Consider the following 14,085-nt stretch of genomic DNA (forward strand, 5'->3'; position numbering starts at 1 on the left):
CTTGTTTTTATGCATCACAGTCTCCTGCCTGATGGTAGAACGTCAAGGAGGATGCTGGATGGATGAGTGGGATCTTTAATAATACTAAGGGCCCTGCATACGCAGTGCTCCTGATCAATGTGCCTAATGGATGGCAGAGAGACCACCTATGATCCTCTCAGCTGTTCTCACAGTCCTTGGTAGGGATTTCAGGTCCAATGCTCAACTGTTCCCATTACCAGATGGAGATGCAACTCTCAATCTCAGTGGTGCTCCTGTAAAACACAGTTAAGATGAGGGAGGGAGCCTTGCGTGCCTCAATCTTCTTAGGAAGTGGAGGCACTGCTGTGCCTTCTTGTTCAGGGAGGTGATATGAAGGGACCAGATGAAGCCATCCATGATATGAACTTCCAGGAACTTGGTGCACTTAATTCTGTCTATGGAGGAGCCATGTATTCGCTGGGGGAAGGGGTGGGGTTCATCTACATCTCCCTGAAGTCCATGATTTCCTCTGCCTTCTCTACGTTCAGGCTTAGGTTGTTCTTCTCACACCAATCAACCTCTATCTAATCTCCCCTTATTCATCTACATTCTAGGAAATAAAGTTCTAACCTGTTCAACTTTTCCCTATCATTCAGGTGTTCAAGTCCCGGTAATTTGTAAATTTGTAAATTTTCTCTGCACTCTTTCAATCTTATTTACATCCTTTCTGTAGTTAGGTGACCAAAACTGCACACAATACTCCAAAGTAAGCTTCACCAATGTCATATATTCCAAAGAATAAAGTCTTAGGATGCCCAGACATTCCTTTTGGCTCAGGGCATCCACATCATCCTGTCCACATGTCACAGCACATTCAACCCACTTGTTTTGTTTCAACAAGGGGATGACACTTGTCTGATGTGGAGAGGCCACTGCACAGGATCTGCAGAAAGTTGTAAACTCAGCAAGATCCTTCGTGAACACTAGCCTCCCCAACATCGAGACACCTTTAAAGGGCAATGGAAAAAAATGCAGCCATCATTAAGGGCCCTCCCATCACACAGGAGATGCCCTCTCCTCAATGCTACCATCAAGGAAGAGGTGCAGGAGCCTGAAGACACACACTCAACATTTCGGAACAACTTCTTCCCCTCCACCATCAGGTTCTGAATGGACAACAAATCCATAAACACTACCTATTATTTTCCCTCTCTTTTTGCACTATGTCAATTTATTTTTATATATTCTTTCTTATTATAATTTATCTTGTTTATTATAATGTAGTGCAATGTATTACTGATGCAAGACAATAAATTTCATGATATATACCACTGATATTTTAAAAAAGATTCTGATTCTGTCCTTGGACCCCTGGTATTTCAACTGTGGCCAATGAAGGTGTAAAATTCTGCTCCCTTTCATTCCTGAGTATCCGGAGATGGATTCCATCATGCCCTGCAAATTTATTGACCTAAATCCGCTCCACTGGTTTCTGGCCCCTCCTCCTTCCATGTACAGATGTACTCAGGAATGTCAGCATACACCTCCCTAACCGTAACCGATGTGGTGAAATGGATCAGCATGTTTGCAGCTGATACCTAGACTGGGAGTGTAGTCGACAGTGAGGAAGACTATTAAAGCTTACAGCAGGATCTGGACCAGCTGAAAAATGGCAGGTGGCATTTAGTGCAGACAAGTGTGAGGAGTTGCACTTTGGGAGGACCAACCAGGGTAAGACTTGCAACATACATCAAAGTTGCTGCCTGGCCTGCTGCGTTCACTAGCAACTTTGATGTGTGTTATGTCGACTGTACTTCTTCCTAGAGATGCTGCCTGGCCTGCTGCGTTCACCAGCAACTTTGATGTGTGTTGCTTAAATTTCCAGCATCTGCAGAATTCCTCATGTTTGCAGGGTAAGACTTTCACAGATGTCTTTCCTCTTACATCATCTTTAATACCAAAACAGTCAAAATACTTAAATTATATTTTAAATGCTAATGAGCACTGAAATATACAACATCACTAAATTTTTCTTCTTTGCTCTGTTGTAAAGTATTTTTCATCTAAGGCCTCAAAATGACCGGGCTCTTTATTTATTTAGAAATTCCGTTGACATGGGCAGAACTCTATTACTTCAGATTGTAAATCAAACACCTACTGTACATCAAAGTGTCGTCATGGCTATCCCTCGAGGTCGAGGATGATGGTCTTCGTTCCGTACAGACCGAAGAAGTGTGTGTATTTGTTTAATGTATACTTGATGTTGCACTCCAAGCAGCTCACAATACTTCACAGATCAACCAACTGATCCCAATGGCATGGAAACCACGACAATTGGAGCTGATGGATTTGTTGCAGCCTTCATCTGCCTTCACAGCCACTGAGTTCGAAGTAACTTTGTCCGCCTGTTCCACCGTTGAGGTCTTGGTTGGATTGTCCTTTGTCAGGGACCTCACCCTCGACCGTACCACCATGGGTGACCCTACCAGGAGCATAGCTCCAGATGGCATCGCTCTTGGGCTCTCAGGACCACACAAGCTTCTCCACCATGACAAGGTGACAATCCACGGAGAAGCATAGTCTCTCCAGAAATAGATGAAATGTTAGTGTAACTTTCTCTGATGTACAATCTCATGTTCTCACATTTTCAATTGGCCTTACTTACTCGTATAGCACGTGATCATATTCCTAAATCCTTTTTCACTCTTTGTGCCAATGACAAGTCTTTCACACAGCATAAGCATGTATTGTTAATTTTTTTTAATGTAAATACAATTTAACATTTGCTTTTATTAAAACCAGCTGCAATGGAGAAGATTCAGTCAAATTTCTTGGAAGATGAACCAGCTCATTTTAATGCAGGACACACAAAATGGTGGCGGGACTAAGCAGGTCAGGCAGCATCTATGGAAATGAATAATCAGCTGATGTTTTGGGCTGAGATCCTTCTTCAGGACTGGGAAGGAAGGGGGAAGATGCCAGAATAAAAAGGTAGTTGGAGGGGAAGGGGGCTAGCTGGAAGGTTATAGGTGAAGCCAAGTAGACAGAGGTGGAAGGCTGGAGAATGAGGAATTTGATAGGAGAGTAGACCATAGGAGAAAGGGAAGAAGGAGGGGCACCAGGGGGAGGTGATGTACAGGTGAAAAGAAGAGATCAAAAACCAGACAGAGAAATAGAAGAGGAAAGGAGAAGGGGGAGAAAGATCGCAGGAAGGAGAAATCAATGTTCATGCCATCAGATTGAAGGCTACCTAGACAGTATGTGAGGTGTTGCTCCTCCACTAAATTCCACTTTTGGCAGATAGAGCGGAGGTACTTGACAAAATGATCCCCAATGCAGAGGAGGCCGCATCAGGCGCATCAGATATAATAGAGAACTCCAAAAGGTTTACGTGAAGTGGTGCCTCACCTGGAAGAACCCTTTCAGCTCTCTGTTGTTGGGAAATTTGGGAGGAGATGACTCAGATACCAAAGTGTGGGTTGTATTAATAGCCTTGGTAAATGATCTTCGTTCAAAAAATTAAAATGAATTGTGCATGTGTGTCCAGTTCCCCAACCTCAACTCTAAGCAAATCAAAGGGCATGGAAGCAGGAGGGAAAATAGTCTTGATGATCTAATTAGACAGTAGAGCTGGCTCAAAGAGCTGTATGACCTAGTCCTACTTCTCTTTTGTTTCATGTGCCCAATTTAATAAAATTCTTTTTGGAAGCTGTTGAACACAACTACCAGTTATGAATAATCTGTCCATTTTCCAAGGCAGAATAGATCTCAAGGTGGAAAATTTGGAACAAAAGTGACAAGATTTCATTTTCAAGAGTGACCAAAAGTTGGATCTTACACCTTCAGTCAATTAACCTTTGTATACCCAAGGATAGTTCATTACTATGCAGATACAGCAAAGCTGTTCTTTTTGCCCCTGTGTTTGCAGGTTCTGGAGGAGGAGAAGATGAATTGCAGGAGCCAAAGGAGATGGGCAGAATTTCTAATAAGCCATTCCCAAGACACCTCTGTAAAGTCATCATCCTACAAAGAATCCAAGCCCACACAACAGTTTTATTGCTAGTTAGCAATATATGCAAAACCACCAAGTGCAACAATCCAGCAGAATGAACTAAATTTAAAAAGGATTATGGAAAAAAGAATAGGTTCTTGTTTCTACAGGAAGTGAATTGCTATAAAATATTTGCAGAATAATGAGGATTGATTTAGATTTTAGATTTTAGAGAAAAAACACAGTAACGTGCCCTTCTGGTGCCACGCACTTTTATCCATACACTCATCCATTAACCCACTAATCTGTACCTCTCTTGGAAGTGGGAGGAGATCCATGCAGGCACAGAGAGAATGTGTAAACTCCTTACAGATGGCGGCGGAATTGAACTGTAACAGCCTTATGCTAAACACCATGCTGGGGAGAAATTATCTGCCATCACTTTGCTATTTCAAAGGAGACAGACATTATTTCATACAGAAGAATGTGCAGAAGCTGGTATCAGGAGCAAAAAAAAAGGCAAAAGGCCAGAGGAAATCAGCAGCTGAAGCAGCATCAGTAAATGCAAAGGGATGGTCAATATTTCAGGTCGAGACCCTGCATCAGCGTCTCAGTCAGAAACTTCAGCCATCGCGCCACCACAGATGCTGCTCGACTTGCTGAATTCCTCCAGCAGTTTGTTTTATTTGCAACAGATATTATATTGAATGTCACAATTTCAACACCTGGTCCTCATGCACTAAACAATGGCTTCCTCATCAACAACATTCCAATCAGTGTAACACTTACAGTACGCTGGATGAACTCAGCAGGTCGGGCAGCATCAGTGGAAACGATGAGTCGACGTTTCAGGCCGGAACCCTTCGTCAGGACTGAAGAATGAAAGATGGGGAAGGATTTGTAGAATGCTTGTAACTTCAGTTGAAAGACCAGTAATTTGAAAGACAAAGGGGTGGGGGAGGGGAAGCATTGACGTCATAGCCCTGAAAACAATGGGTAGTAGAAGAAGGAGGCGGAACCATGAGGGAGCTGGGGGAGGGGGTAGAGTGAAATAGGGATAGAGGAAGGGAGGGGGAGGGAATTACCAGAAGTTGGAGAATTCTATGTTCATACCAAGGGGCTGGAGACTACCCAGACGGTATATGAGGTGTTGCTCCTCCAACCTGAGTTTAGCCTCATCATGGCAGTAGAGGAGGCCACAAATGGACATATCTGAATGGGAATGGGAAGCAGAGTTGAAGTGGATGCCTACGGGGAGATCCTGTCTGTTGTGGCAGATGGAGTGGAGGTGCTCGACGAAGCGGTCCCCCAATCTGCGTCGGGTTTCACCAATGTAGAGGAGGCCGCACTGGGAGCACTGGATGCAATAGATGACCCCAACAGACTCACAAGTGAAGTGTTGTCTCACCTGGAAGGACTGTTTGGGGCCCTGAATGGTTGCAAGAGATGAGGTGTAGGGACAGGTGTAGCACTTACACTTACAGGGTTAAGTGCCAAGTGGGAGATCAGTGGGGATGGACGTGCAGATAAGGGAATCGCGGAGGGACCGATCCCTGCGGATAGCGGAGAGGGATGGAGAGGGAAAGATGTGCTTAGTGGTGGGGTCCTGTTGAAGGTGGCGGAAGTTGCAGAGGATAATGTGCTGGATCCGGAGGCTGGTGGGGTGGTAGGTAAGGACAAGGGGAACTCTGTCCCTGTGGTGGTGGCGGGAGGATGGGGTGAGGGCCGAAGTGCGGGAAATGGAGGAGATGCGGGTGAGGGCATCATTGATGATGGTAGAAGGGAAACCACGATCCTTAAAGAAAGAGGACATTTGAGATGTCCTGGAATGGAAAGCCTCATCCTCGGAGCAGATGTGGCGGAGACGGAGGAACTGGGAATAGGGAATAGCATTTTTGCATGTGGCGGGGTGGGAAGAGGGCAACACACATAAAAGTTGCTGGTGAACGCAGCAGGCCAGGCAGCATCTCTAGGACTCGGCCTGAAACGTCAACTGTACCTCTTCCTAGAGATGCTGCCTGGCCTGCTGCGTTCACCAGCAACTTTTATGTGTGTTGCTTGAATTTCCAGCATCTGCAGAATTCCTGTTGTTTGGGGTGGGAAGAGGTATTGTTGAGGTAGTTATGAGAGTCAGTGGGCTTGTAGAAGATGTCAGTGGACAGTCTGTCTCCAGAGATGGAGACTGAGACATTGAGAAAGGGGAGAGAAGTGTCCGAGATAGAGGAAGTGAATTTGAGGGCTTGGTGGAACTTTGAAGTGAAGTCGATGAAATTGACGAGTGAACAGGAGATACAATGAGTCTGCAGCCACAACAATTGTTAGAATGATTAAGCTTATGATAGTTGCTAATTTAAGATTAATCTCACAGCATTATCATCTTAAGTGGCCTTGACTATATTTTTTTTAATGGTTTAATGTATGAACAAGGAGCCAGAATACAGTTTACCAGACAAGCGTTCCATAGATAAATGCTCACTGCTAACTTAAAAGTACCAAGTACTAGAGCACAGTCCTGGATTAATCCCTGCCATTGTTCAGTTACATATGCCAAATCAGGGAAAGGGAATCATGTCACAATTAGTCATGATGTGCCTTTCAGTGGTTAATCCCAGATCACAGCCAAACACCATGAACTAATATTTAGGCATGGGCGGTTCATCACTTTCTGAACATTTGCAGCCTAGATCTGCAATGCATCATTGGGATGTAGTGTGAGATAAACCCAACAACCAGCAGTGGGAAGCACGGCTCAAAAGGAACACAAGTTCATGAGCTCTGTTATTATAAACATACCCAGTTATATCTTAATCCAAGTCTGTGTTCCAGTAAATTGCCTAACAGCTATGAGGAAGGAAAGCGGTTTATTTGAGAAGAATTCCTTACGCCAGTTTTACTTCCTTGCAGCCTCTCAGGCTGAAATAAAACAAATGTAACATTTACAGACATAATCTTGGACTTTCCTTTCAGTGTGGCTGAACATGCTCATTATATTAACTAGTTGAGATATCAGGTGATCAATATAACATCTTTTTGTTTTGTTTCTGTTACATATCTACAACTTAAAACTAGTATGGAGGCACAAAAGCTTTCAGAATCTGCTAGTTCCTACAGCTTATAACCAGCTTTGTTTTAAATAATAAATATTTTGTGTACTTTAATTGGTTAAATTCATGAGGGTTTAGTCAGTGATAAATTATTGCATCACTATGAAAAGAAGGTTAATATCACAGACTGTACCTCTTCCTAGAGATGCTGCCTGGCCTGCTGCATTCACAGCAACTTTGATGTGTGTTGTTTAAACATCTAATAAGGTTTTGTAAACATGGAGGCTTGGGTGCTATTTAACTAGGACACCTTTTGTTAAAATTAGGTATAGTATGTCAAATTTAAACTGAGTTTATTGACTGAATCCTTTGCAGAATGTTTATCAAATAATTTCTTTAGGTAGCAATCAAGGTGGGACTGCAAGAAATCATAAGACCATAAGACAAAGGAGCAGAAGTCGGCCATTCGGCCCATCGAGTCTGCTCTGCCATTTTATCATGAGCTGATCCATTCTCTCATTTAGTCCCACTCCCCCGCCTTCTCACCATAACCTTTGATGCCTTGGCTACTCAGATACCTATCGATCTCTACCTTAAATACACCCAATGACTTGGCCTCCACTGCTGCCCACGGCAACAAATTCCATAGATTCACCACTCTCTGACTAAAAAAATTTCTTCGCATTTCTGTTCTGAATGGGCGCCCTTCAATCCTTAAGTCATGCCCTCTCATACTAGACTCCCCCATCATGGGAAACAACTTTGCCACATCCACTCTGTCCATGCCTTTTAACATTCGAAATGTTTCTATGAGGTCTCCCCTCATTCTTCTAAACTCCAAGGAACACAGTCCAACAGCGGACAAACGTTCCTCATATGTTAACCCTCTCATTGCCGGAATCATTCTAGTGAATCTTCTCTGTACCCTCTCCAACGTCAGCACATCCTTTCTTAAATAAGGAGACCAAAACTGCCCACAGTACTCCAAGTGGGGTCTCACCAGGGCCTTATAGAGCCTCAACATCATATCCCTGCTCCTATACTCTATTCCTCTAGAAATGAATGCCAACATTGCATTTGCCTTCTTCACTACCGACTCAACCTGGAGGTTAACTTTAAGGGTATCCTGTACGAGAACTCCCAAGTCCCATTGCATCTCCGAACTTTGAATTCTTTCCCCATTTAAATAATAATCTGCCCGTTTATTTTTTCAGCCAAAGTGCATAACCATACACTTTCCAACATTGTACTTCATTTACCACTTCTTTGCCCATTCTTCCAATCTATCCAAGTCTCTCTGCAGACTCTCCATTTCCTCAGCACTACCGGCCCCTCCACCTATCTTCGTATCGTCAGCAAACTTAGCCACAAAGCCATCTATTCCATAATCCAAATCGTTGATGTACAATGTAAAAAGAAGCGGCCCCAACACTGATCCCTGTGGAAAACCACTGGTAATCAGCAGCCAACCAGAATAGGATCCCTTTATTCCTGCTCTCTGTTTCCTGCCAATCAGCCAATGCTGTATCCACGTAACTTTCCCGTAATTCCATGGGCTCTTATCTTGTTAAGTAGCCTCATGTGTGGCACTTTGTCAAAGGCCTTCTGAAAATCCAAATATACAACATCCACTGCATCTCCCTTATCTAGCCTACTGGTAATTTCTTCAAGAAATTGTAATAGGTTTGTCAGGCAGAATTTTCCTTTAGGGAATCTTGTCATATGCCTCCAGGTACTCTGTAACCTCATCCTTGACAATCAACTCCAACAACTTCCCAACCACCGATGTCAAGCTAACAGGTCTATAACTTCCTTTTTGCTTCCTTGCCCCCTTCTTAGATAGCGGAGTGACATTTGCAATCTTCCAGTCCTCCGGAACCATGCCAGAACCTATCGACTTTTGAAAGATCATCGCTAATGCCTCCGCAATCTCCACAGCTACTTCCTTCGGAACACGCGGGTGCATTCCATCTGGTCCGGGAGATTCATCTACTTTTAGACTATTCAGCTTCCTGAGTACTTTCTCTGTCATAATTGTGATTACACACACTTCTCTTCTCTGCCACCCTTAAGTGTCCAGTATACTGCTGATGTCTTCCTCAGTGAAGACTGATGCAAAATATTCATTCAGTTCCTCTGCCATCTCCTAATCTCCCATTACAATTTCTCCAGCATCATTTTCTATCGGTCCTATATCTACTCTCACCTGTCTTTTACTCTTTATATACTTGAAAAAGCTTTTAGTATCCTCTTTGATATTATCTGCTAGCTTCCTTTCATAGTTAATCTTTTCCCTCTTAATGACCTTCTTGGTTTCCTTTTGTAAGATTTTAAAAACTTCCCAATCCTCTGTCTTCCCACTAATTTTTGCTTCCTTGTATGCCCTCTCCTTTGCTTTAACTTTGGCTTTGACTTCTCTTGTCAACCACGGTTGCATCCTTTTTCCACTCGAAAATTTCGTCTTTTTTGGAATATACCTGTCTTGCACCTTCCTCACTTCTCGCATAAACTCCAGCCACTGCTGCTCTGCTGTCTTTCCCGCCAGTGTCTCTTTCCAGTCAGCTTTGGCCAGTTCCTCTCTCATGCCACTGTAATTTCCTTTACTCCACTGAAATATCGACACATCAGATTTCGGCTTCTCTTTTTCAAATTTCACAGTGAACTCAATCATGTTATGATCACTGTCTCCTAAGGGTTCCTTCACCTCAATCTCTCTAATCACCTCCGGTTCATTACGCAATACCCAATCCAGTATAGCCAAACCCCTAGTAGGCTCAACAACAAGCTGTTCTAAAAAGCTACTTCACAGACATTCTACAAACTCTCTCTCTTGAGATCCAGTGCTGACCTGATTTTCCCAATCCACTCGCATGTTAAAATCCCCCACAATTATCATTACACTGCCCTTCTGACAAGCCTTATCTATTTCCAGTTGTAATTTGTAGTCCACATCCCTGCAGCTGTTTGGAGGCCTATAAATAACTGCCATCAGGGTCCTTTTACCCCTGCTATTTCTTAGCTCAACCCATAAAGATTCTGCACCTTCCAATCCTACATCACCTCTTTCTAATGATTTAATATCATTACTTACCAATAAAGCCATGCCTCCCCCTCTGCCTACCTTCCTATCCTTCCGATACACTGTGTATCCTTGGACGTTCAGCTCCCAGAGACATGCATTCTTTAGCCAGGTCTCAGTGATGGCCACAATATCATACCTGCCAATCTGTAGCTGTACAACAAGATCATCCACCTTATTCCTTCTGCTGCATGCATTTAAGTACAACACCTTAAGACCAGTATTTGATACTTTTCACTTTGATTTCACTGCAACTTTATTGCACTGCAACTCATCCCAATGGGTACAAATTTGCCCCATCACCTGCCTGTCTTTCCTGACATCTTTACTGCTCATTATCTTAGATTTATTTCTGTTTTCCCCTTCCTCCGCTCTGTCATTCTGGTTCCCATCTCCCTGCCAAATTAGTTTAAACCCTCCCTAACAGCTCTATTAAACCTTCCCGTCAGGATATTGGTCCCCTTCGGGTTCAGGTGTAACCTGTCCCTTGTGAACAGGTCATACTTCCCCCAGAAGAGATCCCAATCATGGCCGTGTTTCTGGAAACAAAAAGGAAAAGGATATTTTTTAATGTATATATATTGCAAAAAGAGAGAAAAAATAGTGGGGTAGTGTACATGGGTTCATCGTCCATTCAGAATCTGATGGCAGAGGGAAGAAGCAGTTCCTAATATGTTCAGCGAGTGTCTTCAGACTCCTGTACCACTTCCTCAATGGTAGCAATGAGAAGAGGGCACGTCCTGGGTGCTGGTGGCCCTCTATGACGGATGCTGCCTTTTTGAGGTATTACCTTTTGAAGATGTCCTCGATGGTAGGGAGGCTAGTGCTTAGGATCCAGCTGGCTGAGTGTACAACCCTCTGCGGCTTTTTCTGATCTGCTGCAGAGGCCCTTCCATACCAGAAGGTGATGCAGTCAATTAGACTGCTTTCCACGGTACACCTGTAGAAATTTTCACAGTACAACTTAGGAAACCGGTATTAAAGACACTAGCAAAGTGCTATCTAGCAATACAGTGACATCAAATCAGAGCTGGGGAGGAAAAACAACCTCCCTACAAGTCTTGGGTCAAAAACTGTGGCACTGAATGAAATCTTAACTACAATCAATGCGTCTGAAATACAGCTGAGTTGTGTTTCCACATAATAATACAATGCAACTTTACAGACCATAACGATATTACCTGGCTTGTTCAAACTATGCCTATAAAACAATTTCACTGCGTGATTGTATTTGATTACAACATGAGCCAAATGAGTCTCCATGCAACTTGTAACCAAGGGCAGACTGTAATAAAATAGAGTTCAGATTTTGAGTGTAAATATATTCACAAATTATTAACTCAAGTTGAGATTTCTTAAATATTTTTATATATACTTCCTCCTTTGCCTTAGAATTGATGATGACTTCAGGTTTTGTGGGTTACAAAGTGGCTGACATAGTCAACATTGAAAATCTATTGGCTTCATTAGTCACCGTACATCGGGTAGGAAAATACCAACAAAGCAGGAAAGTGGATACATTCCACACTGAAGTCCTCCGCCCACAGTTCAGATAAGGTTCTAAGTACAACGCAGAATGCTTTTTCAACGCTTCTGAATGGACTGGGATCAAAGACACCCAAGAGTCCATGGGAATGTTGCACAACTTCCAGGAGGTTTTGAGCACATCCTTCCGCATGGAAAACTCTATCCATAATAGAGCTCAGAACTGCATGTCGGCTTCGGGAATCTGGTGTTGGATGTGAAGTCTGCCCAGTGTGACTGACTGAATACCACTAGATCGTCGATATGGGGTATATTGGCCTGAGGTAAGATACTGATGTCAATTTGCTTTTCTTTCCAGTTACCTTGGAGGATTTTGCAGAAGTCCTGCACAGCTATGATCCTTTCACTCACCCAATATGGAACCAGCACACTTTGGTTATCAGTGCACATGCCCCAAACTTTGAAGATTTGGACAAGGCCTACTAAAATGGTGATCTTGAAAAGTCCCCTTGTCTGCATCCCAAAATGGACACAAATTGATCTTCCCATTTGAAACACCAAAGTGCAAAGGGAAACAACCATTTGGTAAGGTACAATTAGCAAGGAAAGAATAAAGCAGGTCATCTCTAAAGGCTTCTTCTCTTGTCCAAATGCTTGGAGTTCAGCCTCATCACAAAACTCTGTTTCAAAGAAGAAAGCACAAGATGTTATGGAAGTACTCTCAGCCCAAGTATTGACACCTAATAGGTTACATTATTTTCCAAGCAAAAGAGCACAAAGATGCCTGCTTCTCTCACATCATGAAGGGCACTAATCACTAATGGGCTGACAACAGCCTAAAAATGCTCTTTAATAAACTGTTTTCAGTGCAATGTACACTATGTTCCAATAATACAAAACCAGCTTGAATGAAAGTAATCTATTTCCTCTTTAAAAATGTTCTTCCCAAATCAGTATCTCTAGCATTTAATTTTATACACCCTCATTTAGAGCTGTCAGGAAATTGTAAAGACTTGTAGAGTCCAGACATCCAGCTTTAGTCAAATCATTTGTGTGATGTTTTTCTTGTTAACAATAGTCATACTCATAGTCATAGCCATACTTTATTGATCCCGGGGGAAATTGGTTTTCATTACAGTTGCACCATAAATAATTAATTACTAATAAAACCGTAAATAGTTAAATAGTAATATGTAAATTATGCCAGGAAATAAGTCCAGGACTAGGCTATTGGTTCAGGGTGTCTGACCCTCCAAGGGAGGAGTTGTAAAGTTTGATGGCCACAGGCAGGAGTGACTTCCTATGACGCTCTGTGTTGCATCTCGGTAGAATGAGTCTCTGGCTGAATGTACTCCTGTGCCCAACCAGTACATTATGTAGTGGATGGGAGACATTTTCCAAGATGGCATGCAACTTGGACGGCATCCTCTTTTCAGACATCATTGTCAGAGAGTCCAGTTCCATCCCCACAACATCACTGGCCTTACGAATGAGTTTGCTGATTCTGTTGGTGTCTGCTACCCTCAGCCTGCTGCCCCAGCACACAACAGCAAACATGATCGCACTGGCCACCACAGACTCGTAGAACATCCTCAGCATAGTCCGACAGATGTTAAAGGACCTCAGTCTCCTCAGGAAATAGAGACGGCTCTGACCCTTGTTGTAGACAGCCTCAGTGTTCTTTGACCAGTCCAGTTTATTGTCAATTCGTATCCCCAGGTATTTGTAATCCTCCACCATGTCCACACTGACCCCCTGGAAGGAAGCAGGGGTCGCCGGTACCTTAGCTCTCCTCAGGTCTACCACCAGCTCCTTAGTCTTTTTCACATTAAGCTGCAGATAATTCTGCTCACACCATGTGACAAAGTTTCCTACCGTAGCCCTGTACTCAGCCTCATCTCCCTTGCTGATGCATCCAACTATGGCAGAGTCATCCGAAAACTTCTGAAGATGACTAGACTCTGTGCAGTAGTTGAAGTCCGAGGTGTAAATGGTGAAGAGAAAGGGAGACAAGACAGTCCCCTGTGGAGCCCCAGTGCTGCTGATCACTCTGTCGGACACACAGTGTTGCAAGCACACGTACTGTGGTCTGCCAGTCAGGTAATCAAGAATCCATGACACCAGGGAAGCATCCACCTGCATCACTGTCAGCTTAAGTGATCTTAAGTAACAATTAAGTGATCTGTGCCAAAATAGTATCATTTCCAGTGTTATAAAATTATACTGGAGTTGGCATTGTGGCAAGGTAGTCAATAAACTTTGCATCATTGAGCCCACTGCATGGTTGTAACCTCATCACCTTCTGATCTTACTACCACACAGAAACTCACTGCTTTATTCATTTATTACTTAATCACTTTGGCAACAGTGAAGACGCTATATCGGGGGAAGCCTGTCACTGGATCAAACTCGGGAACCTCCGTTCTCGAGCCCAGCGCTGATCTCACTGTGCCACCAGCCGACCGTTTGCTGCACAATGTAACCAGTGCATGAAAGATATTAAAATGGAGAAGCCTTGCACAGAG

General features: G+C 43.3%; 1 long non-coding RNA gene across 2 annotated transcripts in view; it reads left to right on the forward strand.

Moving 5' to 3' along the window:
- The window catches only part of LOC140205879 (uncharacterized), a 41,091-nt gene extending 28,718 nt beyond the window's left edge, over positions 1 to 12,373 (forward strand). Inside the window, exon 3 of one of the 2 annotated variants that reach the window (XR_011887989.1) lies at positions 11,919 to 12,373. This is a non-coding gene — a long non-coding RNA (uncharacterized lncRNA). Of the gene's footprint in view, positions 1 to 2,062; positions 2,698 to 11,918 lie in introns of those variants that run through there. The other variant, XR_011887988.1, reaches the window with a different exon arrangement.
- Positions 12,374 to 14,085: the final 1,712 nt, after the last annotated feature.

The sequence above is a fragment of the Mobula birostris genome, chromosome 12, assembly GCF_030028105.1.
Source record: "Mobula birostris isolate sMobBir1 chromosome 12, sMobBir1.hap1, whole genome shotgun sequence".
NCBI classification, from domain to species: Eukaryota; Metazoa; Chordata; class Chondrichthyes; order Myliobatiformes; family Myliobatidae; genus Mobula; species Mobula birostris.